This window comes from Cryptomeria japonica, unplaced genomic scaffold (genome assembly GCF_030272615.1).
Source record: "Cryptomeria japonica unplaced genomic scaffold, Sugi_1.0 HiC_scaffold_43, whole genome shotgun sequence".
In the NCBI taxonomy this organism is placed as follows: Eukaryota; Viridiplantae; Streptophyta; class Pinopsida; order Cupressales; family Cupressaceae; genus Cryptomeria; species Cryptomeria japonica.
In genome coordinates, this window is record NW_026728865.1 from 155,001 (window position 1) to 179,000 (window position 24,000).

General features: G+C 58.6%; 2 non-coding genes across 2 annotated transcripts; both read right to left on the reverse strand.

Moving 5' to 3' along the window:
- Positions 1 to 3,906: 3,906 nt before the first annotated feature.
- Positions 3,907 to 4,025, reverse strand: LOC131862428 (5S ribosomal RNA). The gene has a single exon (XR_009361444.1). It is a non-coding gene; the product is annotated as a 5S ribosomal RNA (ribosomal RNA).
- A 7,805-nt stretch (positions 4,026 to 11,830) lies between these two features.
- On the reverse strand, positions 11,831 to 11,949 carry LOC131862490 (5S ribosomal RNA). The gene has a single exon (XR_009361504.1). It is a non-coding gene; the product is annotated as a 5S ribosomal RNA (ribosomal RNA).
- Positions 11,950 to 24,000: the final 12,051 nt, after the last annotated feature.

Consider the following 24,000-nt stretch of genomic DNA (forward strand, 5'->3'; position numbering starts at 1 on the left):
GGCACCCGCGTTCCGTTTTTTTCACTATCTTTCAGAACGGAAATTTTAAAATCTCGTTTTTTTTTGCCTTTTCTGGAAATTAGTGAAGGCAGCGCATCAAAGGTGCGCAACGCTGGTGCGAACCTGGGAGCGCTCCGATGTGTGCTCCAAGGTGTGGCGTGCACGAAGTCGGACCCCGGTTTGCCCCGGGTGCGCACCTCGCGTGCACCTTGGTGCGCACACCTTGGCTGGGTTGCGCGCCCTGGTGGGCACCATGGTGCGCACCAAGGAGCGCTCCGAAGTGTGCTCCAAGGTGCGGCGTGCACGAAGTCGGAGCCCGGTTTGCCCCGGGTGCGCACCTCGCGTGCACCTTCGCCGCGGTGGGCACCATGGCGTGCACGAAGTCGGAGCCCGGTTTGCCCCGGGTGCGCACCTCGCGTGCACCTTCGCCGGGGTGGGCACCTTGGTGTGCAGACCTTGGCTGGGTTGCGCGCCCTGGTGGGCACCATGGTGCGCACCAAGGAGCGCTCCGAAGTGTGCTCCAAGGTGCGGCCTGCACGAAGTCGGAGCCCGGTTTGCCCCGCGTGTGCACCTCGGGTGGGCACCTTGGTGCGCATGCCTTGCCTGGGCTGCGCACCAGGGCGGGCTCAAGATGGCACCCGCGTTCCTTTTTTTTCACTATCTTTCAAAACGGAAATTTTAAAATCTCATTTTTGTTTGCCTTTTTCTGGAAATTAGTGAAGGCAGCGCATCAAAGGTGCGCACCTCGCTGCCCACCACGGTGCGCAACGCCGGTGGGCACCCGGGAGTGCTTCGAAGTGTGCTCCAAGGTGCTGCGTGCACGTTGTCGGAGCCCGGTTTGCCCCGGGTGCGCACCTCGCGTGCACCTTCGTCGGGGTGGGCACCTTGGCTGGGTTTGCCCCGGCTGCGCTCCGAAGCGGGGTTATTGGAGCGCCGCCTCTTTTTTTGTCGGAGCGTTTGGTGGGGTTTCTCGCATTGGCTCTTCCGAGGCCCGGTTGCCACCCTGGCGCGCACGAAGTCGGAAGTAGGGTTAATTGCCCGGGTGCGCACCTTTGCCAGGGTGGGCACCTTACCTGGGCTGCGCACCAGGGCGGGCTCAAGATGGCACGCGCGTTCCGTTTTTTTCACTATCTTTCAAAACGGAAATTTTAAAATCTCCTTTTTTTTTTGCCTTTTCTGGAAATTAGTGAAGGCAGCGCATCAAAGGTGCGCACCTCGCTGCCCACCTTGGTGTGCTCTGAGGTGCGCACCCGGGAGCGCTACGAAGTGTGCTCCAAGGTGCGGCGTGCACGTTGTCGGAGCCCGGTTTGCCCCGGGTGCGCACCTCGCCTGCACCTTGGCCGGGGTGGGCACCTTGGCTGGGTTTGCCCAGGGTGCGCTCCGAAGCGGGGTTACTGGAGCGCCCCCTCTTTTTTTGTCAGAGCGTTTGGTGGGGTTTCTCGCATTGGCTCTTCCCAGGCCCGGTTGTTGGGTGCGCTCCCACCCTGGCGCGCGCGAAGTTGGAAGTTGGGTTAATTGCCCGGGCGCGCACCTTCGCCAGGGTGGGCACCTTGGTGCGCACACCTTGGCTGGGCTGCGCACCAGGGCGGGCTCAAGATGGCACCAGCATTCCCTTTTTCTCACTATCTTTCAAAACGGAAATTTTAAAATCTCGTTTTTTTTTTGCCTTTTATGGAAATTAGTGAAGGCATCGCATCAAAGGTGCGCACCTCGCTGCCCACCTTGGTGTGCTCCGAGGTGCCCACCACGGTGCGCAACGCCGGTGCGAACCCGGGAGCGCCCCGATGTGTGCTCCAAGGTGCGGCGTGCACGAAGTCGGACCCCGGTTTGCCCCGGGTGCGCACCTCGCGTGCACCTTGGTGCGCACACCTTGGCTGGGTTGCGCGGCCTGGTGGGCACCATGGTGCGCACCAAGGAGCGCTCCGAAGTGTGCTCCAAGGTGCGGCGTGCACGAAGTCGGAGCCCGGTTTGCCCCGGGTACACACCTCGCGTGCACCTTCGCCGGGGTGGGCACCTCGGCTGGGTTGCGCGCCCTGGTGCGCACCAAGGAGCGCTCCGAAGTGTGCTCCAAGGTGCGGCGTGCACGAAGTCGGAGCCCGGTTTGCCCCGGGTGCGCACCTTCGCCGCGGTGCGCACCATGGCGTGCACGAAGTCGGAGCCCGGTTTGCCCCGGGTGCGCACCTCGCGTGCACCTTCGGCGGGGTTGCGCGCCCTGGTGGGCACCATGGTGCGCACCAAGGAGCGCTCCGAAGTGTGCTCCAAGGTGCGGCGTGCACGAAGTCGGAGCCCGGTTTGCCCCGGGTGCGCACCTCGCGTGCACCTTCGGCGGGGTTGCGCGCCCTGGTGGGCACCATGGTGCGCACCAAGGAGCGCTCCGAAGTGTGCTCCAAGGTGCGGCGTGCACGAAGTCGGAGCCCGGTTTGCCCCGGGTGCGCACCTCGCGTGCACCTTCGCCGCGGTGGGCACCATGGCGTGCACGAAGTCGGAGCCCGGTTTGCCCCGGGTGCGCACCTCGCGTGCACCTTCGCCGGGGTGGGCACCTCGGCTGGGTTGCGCGCCCTGGTGCGCACCAAGGAGCGCTCCGAAGTGTGCTCCAAGGTGCGGCGTGCACGAAGTCGGAGCCCGGTTTGCCCCGGGTGCGCACCTCGCGTGCACCTTCGCCAGGGTGGGCACCTCGGTGCGCACACCTTCTCAATGTTTTCTTGCCTTTTCTGGAAATTGGTGAAGGCAGCGCATCAAAGGTGCGCACCTCGGTGTGCTCCGAGGTGCGAACCCGAGAGCGCTCCGAGGTGCCCACGAAGTCGAAAGTCGGGTTAATTGCATTGTTTTCCCCGGGTGCGCTCCGAGGTGCGCAACATCGGCGCGCACCAAGGAGGGCTCCGAAGTGTGCTCCAAGGTGCGCACGATGGCGTGCACCTCTGGTGCGCACGATTCGGAGCTCGGTTTGACCGGGGTGCGCACACCTTGGCTGGGTTGCGCACCTTTTGTGCGCTCCAAGGTGCGCACGAAGTCGGAGCTCGGTTTGCCCCGGGTGCGCACCTTCGCCAGGGTGCGCACCTTGATGCGCACGCCTTGGCTGGGCTGCGCACCTTGGTGGGCGCCATGGTGCGCACCTTTCGTGCGCTCCAAGGTGCGCACGAAGTCGGAGCTCGGTTTGCCCCGGGTGCGCACCTTGGTGGGCGCCATGGTGCACTCCGAGGTGCCCAAGATTGGTGCGCACCAAGGAGCGCTCCGAAGTGCGCTCCAAGGTGCGCGCGAAGTCGAAAGTTGGGTTAATTGTCCGGTTTGCCTCGGGTGCGCACCTTGCGTGCACCTTCGCCAGGGTGGGCGCCTTGGTGCGCACACCTTGGCTGGGCTGCGCACACCTTGGCACCCGCGTTTCCTTCATTTTAAATTTTTTTTTTTTACAATCTCTCAAGTGGGAAATTCTATAATCTCAACTTTTTTTGCCTTTTCAGGAAACTTTTGAATGGAGCGCATCATTGGTGCGCTCCGAAGTGTGCTCCAAAGCTCTCTCCAGCTGCGTGCACCTGCCCCGGCCGCGCACCCGGCCCCGCCCAGCTTCGCTCACCTGTCCCGGGCGTCTGGTGCGGAACCTTAGAGTAAGAAACATCACCGTGCACCTTGGCCAACGTGCGCGACTCGACCGAGCGCGCACTGGCCGAGGTGCACACCGATTTCACCTGGGTGCGCGCGCAGCACCTCGGGCGCACCGGGGTGCGCGCACAACGCCCGGGTTGCACCGTGGCCTGTGTGCTCGGGGCGCCTCGGGTGCGCGCTCGGTGTCGCCCCCGCGCGCGCGGTAGTGCGGGCAGCGCACCCCGGCCCGGCCCGGCCCCGACGAGAACGCAAACGGGCAAAAGGTTTATTCAAATAGCATTGCGACGCCCGGCGAAAAACTAAAAAAGGGTGCAACACCGGGACTTCCCGGGAGGTCACCCATCCCAGTACTACTCCGGCCCAAGCGCGCTTAACTGCGGAGTTCTGATGGGATCCGGTGCACTAACGCTGGTATGATCGCACCCGTTATGAGCTTGTCGCAGTGTGTACTTAGCAAACCGCGACCCACGTGCGAATCCACCCCGGCCACCCACCCCCGTCGAGGTGCACACCCTCCCTCGCGAAGTGCGCCCCGTTCGCCAAGTGTGAGCCCTGCCCGGGTGCGCGCACCTTGCTAGGGCGTCGGGTGTGCACCCGGCCCGGCCTACGTGCGTGCACCTGGAGGGGGCGTCGTGTGCGTGCAGTGTCCCGTCTGCAACGCGGTGCCCACACACCACCTCGGGCGCAACGACCTGCGCTCACATGTGGGCCGAGTGCACCTTGGTGCATGTTCGGGGCGCCTCGGGTGCACGCTCAATCTTGCCCCGGTGCACCAAGGCGCTCGGTTTGCCCCGGGTGCGCACTTGGTGCAAGGTGGGCACCCAAAATAGGGATCAAGCACCAAAACACAAGTTTCGGGATGCAAAATGGGACCCAAGGACCACAAATGCGTTCCAAGACCCATGATGGGTCCACGAGAACAAAAATGTGTTCCGAGACTTAATAAACAAATATTGGGTTTTAGGAGAAGAAACATGCTCTGATGCCCAAAACGAGAATCGACCCCGAAAAGGCCACAGGCCAAAAGTGGGATGCGAGACAAAAAAAAATGGGACCCGAGGACCAAAATTGGGTTCCCAGGTCGAAGACAGGGCAACCGGACAAGAAACGACCTCTAAGGCTCGAAATGAGTCCCGACGACTAAAACTTGACAAGAAGCACCCATCAGGCACCCAACTCGACACCCATGGGATGCCGACCCACCCGGGCTTCCACCTAGCACACCTTGGCACCCACCCACCCTCGCACCCAACCTCGCACCCAACTTAGCACCTTTGAACCCACATTGGCACTCACCCTGACCCTGGCACCTTGGAACCCACATTGGCACTCACCTTGACCCTGGCACCCACCTTTGCACTCACCTTGGGACCCACCCTGGCTCCCACCTCGGCACCCACCCAGACACCCACCTTGGTTCCTTGGCACCCACCTTGGATCCTTGGCACCCACCCCGACACCCACCTTGGCACGCAACTTGGCTACTTGCCACCCACCTTGGCTCCTTGACGCCCACCCCGACAACCACCCCGTGACCTACCCTGGCTAGGGTTGGTGCACACCCACCCTGGTGCCCACCTTGGCACCCACCCTATGACCCACCTTGGCACGCACCTTAGTACCCACCCCGTTACCCACCCTAGGACCCACCCCGTGACCCACCTTGGCCAGGGTGGGTGCCTTGGTGCGCACAACTTGCCTGGGCTGCACACCAGGGCGGGCTCAAGATGGCACCCGCGTTCCGTTTTTTTCACTATCTTTCAAAACGGAAATTTTAAAATCTCATTTTTTTCTTTTTTTTGCCTTTTCTGGAAATTAGTGAAGGCAGCGCATCAAAGGTGCGCAATGCTGGTGCGAACCCGGGAGCGCTCCGATGTGTGCTCCAAGGTGCGGCGTGCACGAAGTCCGAGCCCGGTTTGCCCCGGGTGCGCACCTCGCGTGCACCTTCGCCGGGGTGAGCACCTTGGCTGGGTTGCGCGCCCTGGTGCGTACCAAGGAGCGCTCTGAAGTGTGCTCCAAGGTGCGGCGTGCACGAAGTCGGAGCCCGGTTTGCCCCGGGTGTGCACCTCGGGTGCGCACCTCGCGTGCACCTTCGCTGCGGTGGGCACCTTGGCTGGGTTGCGCGCCTTGGTGGGCACCATGCAGTGCACGAAGTCGGAGCCCGGTTTGCCCCGGGCGCGCACCTCCGCCAGGGTGGGCACCTTGGTGCGCACAACTTGCCTGGGCTGCGCACCAGGAAGGGCTCAAGATGGCACCCGCGTTCCGTTTTTTTCACTATCTTTCAGAACGGAAATTTTAAAATATCGTTTTTTTTTGCCTTTTCTGGAAATTAGTGAAGGCAGCGCATCAAAGGTGCGCAACGCTGGTGCGAACCTGGGAGCGCTCCGATGTGTGCTCCAAGGTGCGGCGTGCACGAAGTCGGAGCCCGGTTTGCCCCGGGTGCGCCCTGGTGGGCACCATGGTGCGCACCAAGGAGCGCTCCGAAGTGTGCTCCAAGGTGCGGCCTGCACGAAGTCGGAGCCCGGTTTGCCCCGGGTGTGCACCTCGGGTGGGCACCTTGGTGCGCATGCCTTGCCTGGGCTGCGCACCAGGGCGGGCTCAAGATGGCACCCGCGTTCCTTTTTTTTCACTATCTTTCAAAACGGAAATTTTAAAATCTCATTTTTTTTTGCCTTTTTCTGGAAATTAGTGAAGGCAGCGCATCAAAGGTGCGCACCTCGCTGCCCACCACGGTGCGCAACGCCGGTGGGCACCCGGGAGTGCTTCGAAGTGTGCTCCAAGGTGCTGCGTGCACGTTGTCGGAGCCCGGTTTGCCCCGGGTGCGCACCTCGCGTGCACCTTCGTCGGGGTGGGCACCTTGGCTTGGTTTGCCCCGGCTGCGCTCCGAAGCGGGGTTATTGGAGCGCCGCCTCTTTTTTTGTCGGAGCGTTTGGTGGGGTTTCTCGCATTGGCTCTTCCGAGGCCCGGTTGCCACCCTGGCGCGCACGAAGTCGGAAGTAGGGTTAATTGCCCGGGTGCGCACCTTTGCCAGGGTGGCACCTTACCTGGGCTGCGCACCAGGGCGGGCTCAAGATGGCACGCGCGTTCCGTTTTTTTCACTATCTTTCAAAACGGAAATTTTAAAATCTCCTTTTTTTTTTGCCTTTTCTGGAAATTAGTGAAGGCAGCGCATCAAAGGTGCGCACCTCGCTGCCCACCTTGGTGTGCTCTGAGGTGCGCACCCGGGAGCGCTACGAAGTGTGCTCCAAGGTGCGGCGTGCACGTTGTCGGAGCCCGGTTTGCCCCGGGTGCGCACCTCGCCTGCACCTTGGCCGGGGTGGGCACCTTGGCTGGGTTTGCCCAGGGTGCGCTCCGAAGCGGGGTTACTGGAGCGCCCCCTCTTTTTTTGTCAGAGAGTTTGGTGGGGTTTCTCGCATTGGCTCTTCCCAGGCCCGGTTGTTGGGTGCGCTCCCACCCTGGCGCGCGCGAAGTTGGAAGTTGGGTTAATTGCCCGGGCGCGCACCTTCGCCAGGGTGGGCACCTTGGTGCGCAAACCTTGGCTGGGCTGCGCACCAGGGCGGGCTCAAGATGGCACCAGCATTCCCTTTTTCTCACTATCTTTCAAAACGGAAATTTTAAAATCTCGTTTTTTTTTTGCCTTTTATGGAAATTAGTGAAGGCATCGCATCAAAGGTGCGCACCTCGCTGCCCACCTTGGTGTGCTCCGAGGTGCCCACCACGGTGCGCAACGCCGGTGCGAACCCGGGAGCGCCCCGATGTGTGCTCCAAGGTGCGGCGTGCACGAAGTCGGACCCCGGTTTGCCCCGGGTGCGCACCTCGCGTGCACCTTGGTGCGCACACCTTGGCTGGGTTGCGCGGCCTGGTGGGCACCATGGTGCGCACCAAGGAGCGCTCCGAAGTGTGCTCCAAGGTGCGGCGTGCACGAAGTCGGAGCCCGGTTTGCCCCGGGTGCGCACCTTCGCCGCGGTGGGCACCATGGCGTGCACGAAGTCGGAGCCCGGTTTGCCCCGGGTGCGCACCTCGCGTGCACCTTCGCCGGGGTGGGCACCTCGGCTGGGTTGCGCGCCCTGGTGCGCACCAAGGAGCGCTCTGAAGTGTGCTCCAAGGTGCGGCGTGCACGAAGTCGGAGCCCGGTTTGCCCCGGGTGTGCACCTCGCGTGCACCTTCGCTGCGGTGGGCACCTTGGCTGGGTTGCGCGCCTTGGTGGGCACCATGCAGTGCACGAAGTCGGAGCCCGGTTTGCCCCGGGCGCGCACCTCCGCCAGGGTGGGCACCTTGGTGCGCACAACTTGCCTGGGCTGCGCACCAGGAAGGGCTCAAGATGGCACCCGCGTTCCGTTTTTTTCACTATCTTTCAGAACGGAAATTTTAAAATATCGTTTTTTTTTGCCTTTTCTGGAAATTAGTGAAGGCAGCGCATCAAAGGTGCGCAACGCTGGTGCGAACCTGGGAGCGCTCCGATGTGTGCTCCAAGGTGCGGCGTGCACGAAGTCGGACCCCGGTTTGCCCCGGGTGCGCACCTCACGTGCACCTTGGTGCGCACACCTTGGCTGGGTTGCGCGCCCTGGTGGGCACCATGGTGCGCACCAAGGAGCGCTCCGAAGTGTGCTCCAAGGTGCGGCGTGCACGAAGTCGGAGCCCGGTTTGCCCCGGGTGCGCACCTCGCGTGCACCTTCGCCGCGGTGGGCACCATGGCGTGCACGAAGTCGGAGCCCGGTTTGCCCCGGGTGCGCACCTCGCGTGCACCTTCGCCGGGGTGGGCACCTTGGTGTGCAGACCTTGGCTGGGTTGCGCGCCCTGGTGGGCACCATGGTGCGCACCAAGGAGCGCTCCGAAGTGTGCTCCAAGGTGCGGCCTGCACGAAGTCGGAGCCCGGTTTGCCCCGGGTGTGCACCTCGGGTGGGCACCTTGGTGCGCATGCCTTGCCTGGGCTGCGCACCAGGGCGGGCTCAAGATGGCACCCGCGTTCCTTTTTTTTCACTATCTTTCAAAACGGAAATTTTAAAATCTCATTTTTTTTTGCCTTTTTCTGGAAATTAGTGAAGGCAGCGCATCAAAGGTGCGCACCTCGCTGCCCACCACGGTGCGCAACGCCGGTGGGCACCCGGGAGTGCTTCGAAGTGTGCTCCAAGGTGCTGCGTGCACGTTGTCGGAGCCCGGTTTGCCCCGGGTGCGCACCTCGCGTGCACCTTCGTCGGGGTGGGCACCTTGGCTGGGTTTGCCCCGGCTGCGCTCCGAAGCGGGGTTATTGGAGCGCCGCCTCTTTTTTTGTCGGAGCGTTTGGTGGGGTTTCTCGCATTGGCTCTTCCGAGGCCCGGTTGCCACCCTGGCGCGCACGAAGTCGGAAGTAGGGTTAATTGCCCGGGTGCGCACCTTTGCCAGGGTGGGCACCTTACCTGGGCTGCGCACCAGGGCGGGCTCAAGATGGCACGCGCGTTCCGTTTTTTTCACTATCTTTCAAAACGGAAATTTTAAAATCTCCTTTTTTTTTTGCCTTTTCTGGAAATTAGTGAAGGCAGCGCATCAAAGGTGCGCACCTCGCTGCCCACCTTGGTGTGCTCTGAGGTGCGCACCCGGGAGCGCTACGAAGTGTGCTCCAAGGTGCGGCGTGCACGTTGTCGGAGCCCGGTTTGCCCCGGGTGCGCACCTCGCCTGCACCTTGGCCGGGGTGGGCACCTTGGCTGGGTTTGCCCAGGGTGCGCTCCGAAGCGGGGTTACTGGAGCGCCCCCTCTTTTTTTGTCAGAGCGTTTGGTGGGGTTTCTCGCATTGGCTCTTCCCAGGCCCGGTTGTTGGGTGCGCTCCCACCCTGGCGCGCGCGAAGTTGGAAGTTGGGTTAATTGCCCGGGCGCGCACCTTCGCCAGGGTGGGCACCTTGGTGCGCACACCTTGGCTGGGCTGCGCACCAGGGCGGGCTCAAGATGGCACCAGCATTCCCTTTTTCTCACTATCTTTCAAAACGGAAATTTTAAAATCTCGTTTTTTTTTTGCCTTTTATGGAAATTAGTGAAGGCATCGCATCAAAGGTGCGCACCTCGCTGCCCACCTTGGTGTGCTCCGAGGTGCCCACCACGGTGCGCAACGCCGGTGCGAACCCGGGAGCGCCCCGATGTGTGCTCCAAGGTGCGGCGTGCACGAAGTCGGACCCCGGTTTGCCCCGGGTGCGCACCTCGCGTGCACCTTGGTGCGCACACCTTGGCTGGGTTGCGCGGCCTGGTGGGCACCATGGTGCGCACCAAGGAGCGCTCCGAAGTGTGCTCCAAGGTGCGGCGTGCACGAAGTCGGAGCCCGGTTTGCCCCGGGTACGCACCTCGCGTGCACCTTCGCCGGGGTGGGCACCTCGGCTGGGTTGCGCGCCCTGGTGCGCACCAAGGAGCGCTCCGAAGTGTGCTCCAAGGTGCGGCGTGCACGAAGTCGGAGCCCGGTTTGCCCCGGGTGCGCACCTTCGCCGCGGTGCGCACCATGGCGTGCACGAAGTCGGAGCCCGGTTTGCCCCGGGTGCGCACCTCGCGTGCACCTTCGGCGGGGTTGCGCGCCCTGGTGGGCACCATGGTGCGCACCAAGGAGCGCTCCGAAGTGTGCTCCAAGGTGCGGCGTGCACGAAGTCGGAGCCCGGTTTGCCCCGGGTGCGCACCTCGCGTGCACCTTCGGCGGGGTTGCGCGCCCTGGTGGGCACCATGGTGCGCACCAAGGAGCGCTCCGAAGTGTGCTCCAAGGTGCGGCGTGCACGAAGTCGGAGCCCGGTTTGCCCCGGGTGCGCACCTCACGTGCACCTTCGCCGCGGTGGGCACCATGGCGTGCACGAAGTCGGAGCCCGGTTTGCCCCGGGTGCGCACCTCGCGTGCACCTTCGCCGGGGTGGGCACCTCGGCTGGGTTGCGCGCCCTGGTGCGCACCAAGGAGCGCTCCGAAGTGTGCTCCAAGGTGCGGCGTGCACGAAGTCGGAGCCCGGTTTGCCCCGGGTGCGCACCTCGCGTGCACCTTCGCCAGGGTGGGCACCTCGGTGCGCACACCTTCTCAATGTTTTCTTGCCTTTTCTGGAAATTGGTGAAGGCAGCGCATCAAAGGTGCGCACCTCGGTGTGCTCCGAGGTGCGAACCCGAGAGCGCTCCGAGGTGCCCACGAAGTCGAAAGTCGGGTTAATTGCATTGTTTTCCCCGGGTGCGCTCCGAGGTGCGCAACATCGGCGCGCACCAAGGAGGGCTCCGAAGTGTGCTCCAAGGTGCGCACGATGGCGTGCACCTCTGGTGCGCACGATTCGGAGCTCGGTTTGACCGGGGTGCGCACACCTTGGCTGGGTTGCGCACCTTTTGTGCGCTCCAAGGTGCGCACGAAGTCGGAGCTCGGTTTGCCCCGGGTGCGCACCTTCGCCAGGGTGCGCACCTTGATGCGCACGCCTTGGCTGGGCTGCGCACCTTGGTGGGCGCCATGGTGCGCACCTTTCGTGCGCTCCAAGGTGCGCACGAAGTCGGAGCTCGGTTTGCCCCGGGTGCGCACCTTGGTGGGCGCCATGGTGCACTCCGAGGTGCCCAAGATTGGTGCGCACCAAGGAGCGCTCCGAAGTGCGCTCCAAGGTGCGCGCGAAGTCGAAAGTTGGGTTAATTGTCCGGTTTGCCTCGGGTGCGCACCTTGCGTGCACCTTCGCCAGGGTGGGCGCCTTGGTGCGCACACCTTGGCTGGGCTGCGCACACCTTGGCACCCGCGTTTCCTTCATTTTAAATTTTTTTTTTTTACAATCTCTCAAGTGGGAAATTCTATAATCTCAACTTTTTTTGCCTTTTCAGGAAACTTTTGAATGGAGCGCATCATTGGTGCGCTCCGAAGTGTGCTCCAAAGCTCTCTCCAGCTGCGTGCACCTGCCCCGGCCGCGCACCCGGCCCCGCCCAGCTTCGCTCACCTGTCCCGGGCGTCTGGTGCGGAACCTTAGAGTAAGAAACATCACCGTGCACCTTGGCCAACGTGCGCGACTCGACCGAGCGCGCACTGGCCGAGGTGCACACCGATTTCACCTGGGTGCGCGCGCAGCACCTCGGGCGCACCGGGGTGCGCGCACAACGCCCGGGTTGCACCGTGGCCTGTGTGCTCGGGGCGCCTCGGGTGCGCGCTCGGTGTCGCCCCCCGCGCGCGCGGTAGTGCGGGCAGCGCACCCCGGCCCGGCCCGGCCCCGACGAGAACGCAAACGGGCAAAAGGTTTATTCAAATAGCATTGCGACGCCCGGCGAAAAACTAAAAAAGGGTGCAACACCGGGACTTCCCGGGAGGTCACCCATCCCAGTACTACTCCGGCCCAAGCGCGCTTAACTGCGGAGTTCTGATGGGATCCGGTGCACTAATGCTGGTATGATCGCACCCGTTATGAGCTTGTCGCAGTGTGTACTTAGCAAACCGCGACCCACGTGCGAATCCACCCCGGCCACCCACCCCCGTCGAGGTGCACACCCTCCCTCGCGAAGTGCGCCCCGTTCGCCAAGTGTGAGCCCTGCCCGGGTGCGCGCACCTTGCTAGGGCGTCGGGTGTGCACCCGGCCCGGCCTACGTGCGTGCACCTGGAGGGGGCGTCGTGTGCGTGCAGTGTCCCGTCTGCAACGCGGTGCCCACACACCACCTCGGGCGCAACGACCTGCGCTCACATGTGGGCCGAGTGCACCTTGGTGCATGTTCGGGGCGCCTCGGGTGCACGCTCGATCTTGCCCCGGTGCACCAAGGCGCTCGGTTTGCCCCGGGTGCGCACTTGGTGCAAGGTGGGCACCCAAAATAGGGATCAAGCACCAAAACACAAGTTTCGGGATGCAAAATGGGACCCAAGGACCACAAATGCGTTCCAAGACCCATGATGGGTCCACGAGAACAAAAATGTGTTCCGAGACTTAATAAACAAATATTGGGTTTTAGGAGAAGAAACATGCTCTGATGCCCAAAACGAGAATCGACCCCGAAAAGGCCACAGGCCAAAAGTGGGATGCGAGACAAAAAAAAATGGGACCCGAGGACCAAAATTGGGTTCCCAGGTCGAAGACAGGGCAACCGGACAAGAAACGACCTCTAAGGCTCGAAATGAGTCCCGACGACTAAAACTTGACAAGAAGCACCCATCAGGCACCCAACTCGACACCCATGGGATGCCGACCCACCCGGGCTTCCACCTAGCACACCTTGGCACCCACCCACCCTCGCACCCAACCTCGCACCCAACTTAGCACCTTTGAACCCACATTGGCACTCACCCTGACCCTGGCACCTTGGAACCCACATTGGCACTCACCTTGACCCTGGCACCCACCTTTGCACTCACCTTGGGACCCACCCTGGCTCCCACCTCGGCACCCACCCAGACACCCACCTTGGTTCCTTGGCACCCACCTTGGATCCTTGGCACCCACCCCGACACCCACCTTGGCACGCAACTTGGCTACTTGCCACCCACCTTGGCTCCTTGACGCCCACCCCGACAACCACCCCGTGACCTACCCTGGCTAGGGTTGGTGCACACCCACCCTGGTGCCCACCTTGGCACCCACCCTATGACCCACCTTGGCACGCACCTTAGTACCCACCCCGTTACCCACCCTAGGACCCACCCCGTGACCCACCTTGGCCAGGGTGGGTGCACCCACCCTGGTGCCCACCTTGGCACCCACCCATCCTAGCACCCAGCCTGTGACCGGGCTTGGAACCCAACCTTGCACCCGCACCCGTCTTGGCCAGTGTGGGTGCGCACCCATCCTGGCACCCACGTTGTGACACACCCTTTAACCCACGCACCCTAGCACCCACGTTGGCACCCACCTTGGAACCCAACCTAGCAACTTGGCACCCACCCCGTGACCCACCTTGGCATCCACCATAGCAGTCGCCGACTTGGCACCCACCTCGGCACCCACCTTGACACTTGTGGACCCACCTTGCCACTCACCCTAGCATCGACCCATCCTAGCACCCACCCTGGCACCTTTGCACCCTAGCACTCACCCATCCTAGCACCTAACCTGTGACCCACCTTGACACTCACCCTCGCACCCACCTTGGAACCCAACCTAGCACCCACCCACCCTGACACCAACCCTAGCACCTACCCACCCTTGCACCCACCCTGTGACCCATCTTGGCACCCACCCATCCTACCACTCAACCTATCACCCACCTTCTCACCCACCTTGGCATCCACCTTAGCACCCACCCACACTGGCACCTTGGCACCCACCTCGGGCAAGGTGGGTGCACACCCACCCTGGCACCCAATTTAGAACCCACCGAGCATGTTACCCACCTTGGCACCCACATTGCAGCCCACCCTAGTACCCACCCTATGACCCACATTGGCATCCACACCCTAGCACCCAGGCACCTCGACACCCGCCTTGACACCCACCCTAGCACTGAACCTGTGACCCACCTTGGAACTCACCCTAGAACCCACCCACCCTGTGAACCACCTTGGCATCCACCTTAGCACCCACCCACCTTGGCACCCACTCTAGCACTCACCCATCCTAACACCCAACTTGTTACCCACCTTGGCACCCGCCCTCGCGTCCACCTTGAAACCCACCCTAGCACCCACCCACGCAGGAGCCCACCTTGGCACCCAACCTAACACCCACGCATCCTGGCACCCAACTTGTGACCCACCTTGGAACCCACCCTAGTACCCACCTTTGAACCCACTATATCACCAACCCACCTTGGCACCCACCCTATGACCCTCTTTGGAATCCACCCTAGCACGCACCCACCCTGGCACCCACCATGGAGCGCACCCTAGCACCCACCCACCTCGGCACGCACCTCAACACCCACCTTGGTGTGCGCACTGCGCCAACCTCTCAAAGACCCTATGTGGTGCGCTCCAAAGTGTACACCTTTGGTGCGCTCCAAGGTGCGCACCTTTGGTGCACACCGAGGTGCACACCAAAGTGTGCACCGAGGTGAGCACCAAAGTGCACTCCAGGGTGCACACCAAGGCGTGCACCTTTGGTGCGGTCAATGCAAACGAATTCGGAAGTTGGGGTCGATGTCCTAATCGCTGCTGCAGACTACACGTATGAGAATCGGACAAATAGCTTTATATAGGGGAGGTGTTGCGTTTGATGGGTCGACTCCCCTGGTTGTGTGCACTGCACCAACTTCAAAGACCCTGTCTTGTTTAAGAAGTCAAAAGTTGGGGTGGATGTCCTAATCATTGCTGCAGTCTACGCATGTATGAGAATCAGACAAATAGCTTATATAGGGGAGGTGTTGCATTCGGTGGGTTGACTCCCCTGGTTGTGCGCACTGCGCCAACCTCAAAGACCCCGCATAGCAGAAGAAGTCGGAAGTCGGATTTTGGTGAGCACCAAGGCGTGCACCTTTGGTGCGGTCAACGCAGACGAATTCAGAAGTTGGGGTGGATGTCCTAATCGTTGTTGCAGGCTACACATGTATGAGAATCAGACAAATAGCTTATATAGGGGAGGTGTTGGGTTTGATGGGTCAACTCCCTTGGTTGTGCGCATTACGCCAACCTCAAAGACCTTGTTTTCGTTAAGAAGTCAAAAGTTGGGGTCAATGTCCTAATGGCTCCTGCAGGCTACACATGTATGAGAATCGGACAAATAGCTTATATAGGGGAGGTGTTGGGTTTGATGGGTCGACTCCCCTGGTTGTGCGCATTACGTCAACCTCAAAGACCTTGTTTTCGTTAAGAAGTCAAAAGTTGGGGTCGATGTCCTAATTGCTCCTGTAGACTACACATGTATGAGAATCAGACAAATAGCTTATATAGGGGAGGTGTTGGGTTTGATGGGTTGACTCCCCTAGTTGTTCGCATTACACCAACCTCAAAGACCTTGTTTTCGTTTAGAAGCCGAAAGTTGGGGTCGATGTCCTAATTGCTCCTGCAGGCTACGCATGTATGAGAATCAGACAAATAGCTTATATAGGGGAGGTGTTGGGTTTGATGGGTCGACTCCCCTGGTTGTGCGCATTGCGCCAACCTCAAAGACCCTGCATTGCGGATGAAGTCGAAAGTCAGAGTTTGGTGTGCTACAAGGTGTGGTCGAAGGTGCTCACCTAGGTGTGCACCTTTGGAGCACAGGAAAAGTGCCCTCCAAAAGTGCGCACCTTTGGAGTGCACAAAAGTGCCCTCCAAAAGTGCGCACCTTTGGAGCGCAGAAAAGTGCCCTCCAAAAAGTGCCCTCCAAAAGTGCGCACCTTTGGAGCGCAGAAAAGTGCCCTCCAAAAAGTGCCCTCCAAAAGTGCGCACCTTTGGAGCGCAGAAAAGTGCCCTCCAAAAAGTGCCCTCCAAAAGTGCGCACCTTTGGAGCGCAGAAAAGTGCCCTCCAAAAAGTGCCCTCCAAAAGTGCGCACCTTTGGAGCGCAGAAAAGTGCCCTCCAAAAAGTGCCCTCCAAAAGTGCGCACCTTTGGAGCGCAGAAAAGTGCCCTCCAAAAAGTGCCCTCCAAAAGTGCGCACCTTTGGAGCGCAGAAAAGTGCCCTCCAAAAAGTGCCCTCCAAAAGTGCGCACCTTTGGAGCGCAGAAAAGTGCCCTCCAAAAAGTGCCCTCCAAAAGTGCGCACCTTTGGAGCGCAGAAAAGTGCCCTCCAAAAAGTGCCCTCCAAAAGTGCGCACCTTTGGAGCGCAGAAAAGTGCCCTCCAAAAGTGCGCACCTTTGGAGCGCACAAAAGTGCCCTCCAAAAGTGCGCACTTTTGGTGCGCACCAAGGCGCTGGTTCGGTCGTTGCAGGCGAGTTCGGAAGTTGGGGTCGATGTCCTGAGCGGAGGTGCAAACTACACAGGTGTCGGAATCGGACAAATAGCTTATATAGGTGTCACGGGCTTTGGGAGTTAAGCCTGTGCGGCACCGACAAGTCCCGACCCGACTCGGATCCGTTCAAGGTCAGAGACCTTCGGCCTACGCCTCGTCCCTTCCAATATTGCGCTAAAGCGGAATGCACAATGAAAATGCAGATCGACTTGCTCCCAGAATGCATAAAAGGATACGATGCAATGCGGAATAAAATAGACAACACAACATTCAAAGGTGGGGCGAGGTGCCCATATCCTTTATTATTATCCTCAAAGATTACAATGCTGGATAGAACTCGGTATTGAGAAATACCGGTCGCCCCCAAATGGATTGCCCAGCCAGCCAATCTGACTCGGACAAGTTACAAAGAGTCCCTTCGACTCAGACTGGGATCGGCTCGCTCGAGAGGAGAACCAGTTAGCTCCTCGAGGTGCCAGATCGCCAAGTCACAAGACCCCAATGCTCGCCTGAGCAATAAAGTCCCTCGCTGCAATACTCGCACTCAGACTTGCGACGCCGAAGACTCGCATCTGTCTGCTCGTCTGCTCGCTGCCGAATGCTTGATCGCTGATGATCCTGATTCTGAATCTGCCTCTGCTTCCTTCCCTTGCCAAGAATGAGCATCCCGCTCATCTTATATACTGGAGGGTCGGACCCAAATAAAAGAGCCGTTGGGCGGATAGGGCCGGCCCAAAAGGAATCCCGCCAATGGAAAATTAGCGCCCATATAGGTCCGGACTCATATGAGTTAAGTCCGCGCTAAGAAGAACATCGGCCAAGTCCCATGTCGGCCCCCGCCAAAGAAATAAAACATATCGGCCCCGCCGATGAAATGAATTAAGTCGGCTGTGTGAAACACCAACTCCATGTCGGCTATGCAAAAGAAAGAGTTCCGATGCAAAATGGAACCCCACTAAGGCTGGACCCGATCCAAAAACTGTGCAAGTATTCTGCCCAATGCAGACCCGTTACATCCTCCCCCACTAAACTAGTGGCGGCGCCCTCGACGCCAGCACCCCTGCACAAAGCACTGGGAGGCATTGACCCAGAAATCTACTCCTGTCTGGGCAGGTTCCTCCTGGAGAGGAACTCCATGATTATCTCCTCGTCTCGCCATAACGACTCACTGCGTTCCCAGGAAGCGGAGTCGCGTCCCTGTCCTTCGAACATCACCAAGAACTCACGGATGCCGTTCTTGCCTCCTCCTCGTGTTCGCATTGCAAGGACCTGGCTGACTCTGCGGTCCGGATTGTCCAACACATTCGCCGGGCCTCTGTTCGGAATATTTCTTATCAGATCTTCGTCATCTGGACCAAAGACTTCGCCGGGTAGACGAAGCAATCTGTCCCAAAGTGGTTCATACGGCCTTGTCTCATGTTCCTCCCAGGTCCAGTGATCCACGGCCTCAGAACAACTCGCCATGATTTCCAAGGATTTCCGAGTACTCTTTTCGTCGGATAGATTGGTGCTACCTCCGATCGACATCAAGTCGCCATAACGGATTATTCCCTGTCGATCCCAAGTGGTGAAGATATCATCTTCACAAAGAGCCTCATTGAACCCAATGAAGTCTGGAAAGGTATCAATGTGTAACTGAACAGGTCCCCCTTCTTGTCTCCTGAAAGTGAGGGATGCTGAAGTGAAACTTCCTGCCTGTGCCTGTTCAGGAGAAGTGACATCGCCCTGCGATCCACCTCCTCTAGCCATGACATCCCGGGTAGGTCGGGATTCTTCCTCATCATTCGCATGCTGGTTTATCAAACGTAAGGTGCCCAATCTCATCTTGGTGCTCACCTCGGGAATGTCTTGATTCATGACTTCCCTAGCTGCGATGATCTTAACATCGTCCAAGCAGGCCAACCCCTGCGGCTCTGCTCCTACCGGCTTGCAAACAAACTTGTGTGCCAACAATTCCGCCAACTGATCCAGTTTGGCGCTGAAAGGATCTGCCTTGGCTTCTGGCTGTTCCATCCAGACCCAACGTTGCAAAGCTTCCGAACAACTTGCCACGAGCTCGGATGCACGGGGGTAGTCTTCCGATCGAAATTCTCCTCCAGAACCGAGAACTAGCAAATCTCTCAAGGAGATGACTCCGCTGTTCTCCCATCTATCCAAGATGTCTACCTCCGAGTAGATGTCTGGCAACTCGGCGGACCCTGTCAAGATCTCGAAATCCACATAAAGTCGGGCTGAGCCTCCTCTCAGTCGTCGGAACAAAAGACTGGTGGTTCGAGTGTTGGTAAGGAAGTCGTTCCCCAACGGTTCCTTTGGCTGCTTTGTTTTGTCCCGCCTAATCCTTTCGAACTCATACAGGCCAAGCAAGACATCCTTCGATGTCGTCTCGCCCCGGTTCGGTACAGTAAGAGCTGATCTCTCTATCAAAACTCTTTTCAGCAACTCAAATGCTGTCTGCTGCTTATCGCCCCATTTCCATCCGCGGTCCTTCTTCAACAGATCCGTCAAGGGGCTCGCAATCCGGGAATAGCCTGCTACAAACTTGCGATAGTAGTTAGCTAAACCAAGGAACTGTCTCACCTCATGCATATTGCGAAGCGGCTCCCAGTCTCGGGTTGCCTGAAGCTTCTCCGGGTCTGGTCGGATCTGGCCATGACCAAGAATATGGCCCAGAAACGGCACTTCCTCCTGCGCAAAAGCACACTTTTCCTTCTTTGCGAACAGCTGATGTTCTCTCAACAAAGCAAACACCTCCTGAAGGTGCCGCTTGTGTTCCTCCATGTCTCGACTGTATACCAAAATGTCATCCAGATACACAACAACGCACTTGTCCAATAATGAGCGAAACACATCGTTCATCAAGGTGCTGAAGGTTGCAGGAGCGTTAGTGAGACCAAAAGGCATAACCAAGAATTCATAGCTACCATACCTCGTCGTGATCGCGGTCTTCTCCTCATCACCTGGCGCGATCCTGATCTGATAGTAACCCTGCCTCAGGTCCAACTTGGTGAACACTCTTGCATCGACCAGTCGATCAAAGCTATCCGCTATGAGAGGTAACGGATACTTGTTCTTGATGGTGAGCTTGTTCAAAGCTCGATAGTCCACACACATCCGAAGGCTTCCATCCTTCTTGCGCTGGAACAATACTGGAGCAGCATAAGGTGATCTGGAGGGACGCAAGTATCCTGCCTCAGCGAGCTCTGCCAACTGCTTCCTCAACTCTTCCATCTCTGGTGCGGAGAGTCGATAAGGAGCCTTCGCTGGTGGTCTTGCCCCTGACTCCAGTTCGATCCTGTGATCAACGTGCCTCCTCGGTGGTAACACAGCTGGGAGCTGGTCTGGCATAACATCCGCAAACTCGGACAACACATCCTGGATCGCCGAGGTGTTAGAGGGTCCTGACGACTCTCCTTCATCCCAATCTCCAATCAGTGCGGCCAAAAACAACTCCTCCCGCCTTCCCTTGCCAACCTGCTTAGCACTGAGCGCATTCAACAGGAGATCCTGTTCCACGCTCTTCATCATCGGAACCATACTTGGTCTGCTCGGATCCAATATCAGCAAACAGCTCAAGTGTGGCACCACAGCTGCTGATGCCGACCTCAAGAACTCCTGCCCGAGTATGAGATCGAACTCATTCATTCCAATGGCGATCAAATCAAGCACACCCTGCCACGACCCAACTCGGATGACTTCCTTATGGATCTCACCGCTCACCTGCTGCGCGGGTGCGGTCACCGCCTTGAACTGATTTGTAGTGGGCTCGATCTTGAGTCCAAGCTTCTTCGCTCGGCATGCGGAGATGTAGTTGTGGGTGGCACCTGAATCCACCATAGCTAGCACCTTCTTGTTGCCAAAGAAAGTCTCCACAAAACACAACTCGTGCTTATCGGCCACTTCGGTAGAATGTTGCACTGCATTCAGGAGTTGCAAGGTGCTCATTGCGGGCAACTTCTTCTCCTCGAACAACAGCGCGTTGATCCTACTCCGATCTGGACAGCTCCGTGCCCAGTGATCATCTTTGCCACAGATGAAACACCCTGGATCACGATCCTTCTTCTTCTCAGTCTGTGTGTGATCTTTCTTCTTCGGGTTGCCTTCTCCATTCGACTTCTTCGGTTTCTTCTTCCTGGGCTCGCCGTTAGGATCAGAAGGAGGTCCGCCTCCCTTCTTCTCTTTCCGGCGGAAGTTCTTCTTGTAGTCTGTTCGAGCTCCACCAAAGCCCCTAGCTGCATCGCCCTTATAATCGAGCAGCCCATCCGCAACTGTGATCGCCTCGGCCAAAGTCTGAACTTTCTGTCTCCTCAGCTCATCCTTCGCCCAGGGTTGCAGACCCTTAGTGAAGAGGAATAACTTCTCGAAGTCGCTCAACTTGGTGCATTCCAAATCCAACACCTGAAATGCCTTGACATACTCTCGAATAGTGCCAGTATGCTTGAGTTCATCGAACCTGGATCGGATGATCCAATCCGAATTCCCAGGTCGGAATTGATCATGAAGCGCTGCCTTCAAGTCAGCCCAGGACTTGATCGGTTTCACCGTCTTCCCAGCGCGTTCATCTGCCTGATGCGTTCGCCACCACAGCTTCGCACTGCCGGTAAGGTATGTTGCAATATCCTTGACCTGTGCCTCATCAGACGTCTTCGGTGCACACGACAGGTACTCCTCAACATCCCAGAAGAAATTATCAAGTGCCTTGTCATCGCGCTCACCGTCATAAGTTCCAATTCGAGTTGCCTTAGAACCATGCGTTCCTCCCTGCAACAACGAATGGAAGATCTGTTGCCCCTCTTTGAGGAAGCGGATCTCTTCCCTCAAAGACTCTATCTGTTCCGCCAGCTTCGACCACTCTGCCGTCATGCGCTCCTCGAGGTCGGACTGTTCCAAGTCCTCGAGTCGATTTTCATGGTCTTGGAGCCAATCGCGGTGCTTCGGATCTTTCCCCTTCGAAGACACCTTCGCAGCCTTACTCTCAGGTTGCACGACCTCCACTTCATGCTGACTATCTGTATCTGCCATCTTTCGATCTGCACAGCCCCGGATCTGATCCGAAGCTCTGATACCAACTGTCACGGGCTTTGGGAGTTAAGCCTGTGCGGCACCGACAAGTCCCGACCCGACTCGGATCCGTTCAAGGTCAGAGACCTTCGGCCTACGCCTCGTCCCTTCCAATATTGCGCTAAAGCGGAATGCACAATGAAAATGCAGATCGACTTGCTCCCAGAATGCATAAAAGGATACGATGCAATGCGGAATAAAATAGACAACACAACATTCAAAGGTGGGGCGAGGTGCCCATATCCTTTATTATTATCCTCAAAGATTACAATGCTGGATAGAACTCGGTATTGAGAAATACCGGTCGCCCCCAAATGGATTGCCCAGCCAGCCAATCTGACTCGGACAAGTTACAAAGAGTCCCTTCGACTCAGACTGGGATCGGCTCGCTCGAGAGGAGAACCAGTTAGCTCCTCGAGGTGCCAGATCGCCAAGTCACAAGACCCCAATGCTCGCCTGAGCAATAAAGTCCCTCGCTGCAATACTCGCACTCAGACTTGCGACGCCGAAGACTCGCATCTGTCTGCTCGTCTGCTCGCTGCCGAATGCTTGATCGCTGATGATCCTGATTCTGAATCTGCCTCTGCTTCCTTCCCTTGCCAAGAATGAGCATCCCGCTCATCTTATATACTGGAGGGTCGGACCCAAATAAAAGAGCCGTTGGGCGGATAGGGCCGGCCCAAAAGGAATCCCGCCAATGGAAAATTAGCGCCCATATAGGTCCGGACTCATATGAGTTAAGTCCGCGCTAAGAAGAACATCGGCCAAGTCCCATGTCGGCCCCCGCCAAAGAAATAAAACATATCGGCCCCGCCGATGAAATGAATTAAGTCGGCTGTGTGAAACACCAACTCCATGTCGGCTATGCAAAAGAAAGAGTTCCGATGCAAAATGGAACCCCACTAAGGCTGGACCCGATCCAAAAACTGTGCAAGTATTCTGCCCAATGCAGACCCGTTACAATAGGGGAGGTGTATGCTTCGATGGGTCGACTCCCCAGGTTGAGCGCACCGCGCCAACCTCAAAGACCCTACGGTATGGATGAAGTCGGAAGTTGGGTCCGATGACCGATTCGATTAGTAGGTATGCTCATGAGGTCGGAATTTGGGTCCGATGACCTGCCATGTGCAGGAAGGCGAATGTTGACACTGTGCGTTGCAAGGTGCACACCAAGGCGCTGGTGCGGTCTTTTTAGTCGAGTTCGGAAGTTGGGGTCGATGTCCTGATCGGAGGTGCAAGCTACACAGGTGTGGGAATCGGACAAATAGCTTATATAGGGGAGGTGTATGCTTCGTTGGGTCGACTCCCCGGGTTGAGCGCACCGCGCCAACCTCAAAGACCCTACGGTATGGATGAAGTCGGAAGTTGGGTCCGATGACCGATTCGATATGTAGGCATACTCGCGAGGTCGGAATTTGGGTCCGATGACCTGCCACGTGCAGGAAGGCGAATGTTGGCACTGTGCGTTGCAAGGTGCGCACCAAGGCGCTGGTTCGGTCGTTGGAGGCGAGTTCGGAAGTTGGGGTCGATGTCTTGATCGGAGGTGCAAACTACACAGGTGTGGGAATCGGACAAATAGCTTATATAGGGGAGGTGTATGCTTCGTTGGGTCGACTCCCCGGGTTGAGCGCACCGCGCCAACCTCAAAGACCCTACGGTATGGATGAAGTCGGAAGTTGGGTCCGATGACCGATTCGATATGTAGGCATACTCGCGAGGTCGGAATTTGGGTCCGATGACCTGCCATGTGCAGGAAGGCGAATGTTGGGACTGTGCGTCGCAAGGTGCGCACCAAGGCGCTGGTGCCGTCGTTGCAGTCGAGTTCGGAAGTTGGGGTCGATGTCCTGGTCAGAGGTGCAAACTACACAGGTGTGGGAATCGGACAAATAGCTTATATAGGGGAGGTGTATGCTTCGATGGGTCGACTCCCTGGGTTGAGCGCACCGCGCCAACCTCAAAGACCCTACAGTATGGATGAAGTCGGAAGTTGGGTCCGATGACCGATTCGATACGTAGGCATATTGGCGAGGTCTGAATTTGTGTCCGATGACCTGCCATGCGCAGGAAGGCGGAATTTGGGTCCGATGACCGAGTTGATGGCGTGCCATGCGCAGAAAGGCGGAATTTGGGTCCGATGACCGAGTTGATGTTGATGGCCCGCCATGCACAGGAAGGCGGAATTTGGGTCCGATGACCGATTTGAAGGCGTGCCATACGCAAAAAGGCGGAGTTTGGGTCCGATGACCGAGTTGATATTGATGGCCCGCCATGCGCAGGAAGGCGGAATTTGGGTCCGATGACCTGACATACGCATGGAGTCCGACTCGGGGGCCGATGTTCGATTCGATGACTTGCATTGTGGGTAAAGTCGGAAGTTGTGGTCTTTGACCCGATTCGATGACCAGACTTCGGCTGCTTGAGAATCGGACAAATAACTTATATAGGGGAGGTAGTGTTCTCGAGCATCCTCCCCCCGTGCCCGTTTATGTCGATTGATGCTGGTGCTCGACTGGTTGGAGCGCTCGGATGCAAAAATCTTGCACCAGGATTTATCGATTGTGATGGACACGGCAAGTCTCCTGATTGCTATGCAGGAGCTCATCGTG